The 1,368-nt window shown below is 41.2% G+C and overlaps 1 pseudogene; it reads right to left on the bottom strand.

Annotated features, from left to right (window-relative positions):
- Window positions 1–95: 95 nt before the first annotated feature.
- On the bottom strand, window positions 96–927 carry LOC101584855 (annotated as a pseudogene).
- Window positions 928–1,368: the final 441 nt, after the last annotated feature.

Genomic DNA, 1,368 nt, shown 5'->3' with positions numbered 1-1,368 from the left:
TTTTTTTTTTGGCGGAACTGGGGATTGAACTCAGACCCTTGTGCTTGCCAGGGAAGCACTTATTCCACTGAGCCATCTCCCTGGCCCCTACATTGAACTTTCATACTGATTTTACACAACTTCTATACAGTACCTTGACTTAAATCCAAGAGCAAAAAGTTAAGACTTTTCTCCTCTATTTTTGGTAAACAAGTGTATGGTAAACTTAAATGATTTATCCCCCTGGTTTTTACCTGGGAGTGGCCTTTTTAATATTTTATTTAAAAGAGGGCAGGTTTGGCACTTTTATACTGATGTCACCAATGTTAATATTTCTCGGGATCTCAGGAAGATTCATATTCTTTACAGAGGATACAGCACGGGCTGGAGCCCCTGCTAAGCCAGCCTCAGATTTCTCCAGTTCATTTTGTGCATCAATTTGTGTAACAATTTCATTCATATTGGTCTCCAATACCATTCCCCCATCACCATTTCTGCAAGAATATTGTGAACCTTGTCTACATGGAAAATTAAATCCAGTTCACAGACATTTTCAAAACATTTGTCTAATGTTTCTCCAAATACTTGAATTAGATCTAAAATGCCAAGTTCACTTTCTGAAGAATCCACACAGAAAATACAGTGTCATATAATGTCTATAAATCAGTTTGTTGTCAGATCCTCCAATTAATAATCCTCCTTCTAGGAAATTACAAACATTTTCATCTCTCTTAGATACCAAATGGAAAGTCTCCCTGATGATTTGCTGTTGTGTATCTTCACTGTAGGGCTGGTAGAACTTGGAGAGCCGCTGCTTCCCGTGGTTGTTGAAAATGAGAATCGCCTTGATCATGGCTGGGCCGGCCGACAGGGTGGGCGCTGGGGCCTGGGGCCTGGGCGGGCACGCGAGCTGTGCCTCGGGATCTTGCGGGCGAGCCTTCCCCACCCGCCCCCAAAGCTATTTACTTTTAAGTACATTCTTTGTGGTATCTCACATGTTTTGGGACTGAATATTGAATTTGGGGATTCATGCATGCTAGACAAGCACTGTTTACTGAACTTCATCCTCAGCCTCTTCTAAAAATTTTTATTTTGAGACAAGATTTTGCTAAGTTCTCAGGTTGGCCTCAAACTTGAAATGTTTCTGCCTCAACTTGCCAGGTTCTCAGATTGTAGGCATGAACTGCTATGGCTGTCTTACAAGTTTTGGTATGATATACTTCATGATTGTTTTGTTCTACGTACTTTATAATTTAGACTGAGACTTCCTCTTCTAGCCATGAACTACTGAAAACTCCATTTTAAAGTCTTTAGTAATGAGGGCTTTTTCTGTCTGTCCATCCATTCATCTGTCCGTCCGTCCTTCCTTCCTTCCTTCCTTCCTTCCTT

Source organism: Octodon degus, unplaced genomic scaffold (genome assembly GCF_000260255.1).
Source record: "Octodon degus isolate 3935 unplaced genomic scaffold, OctDeg1.0 scaffold00010, whole genome shotgun sequence".
NCBI classification, from domain to species: Eukaryota; Metazoa; Chordata; class Mammalia; order Rodentia; family Octodontidae; genus Octodon; species Octodon degus.
This window is presented reverse-complemented; position numbering and strand designations above follow the sequence as displayed.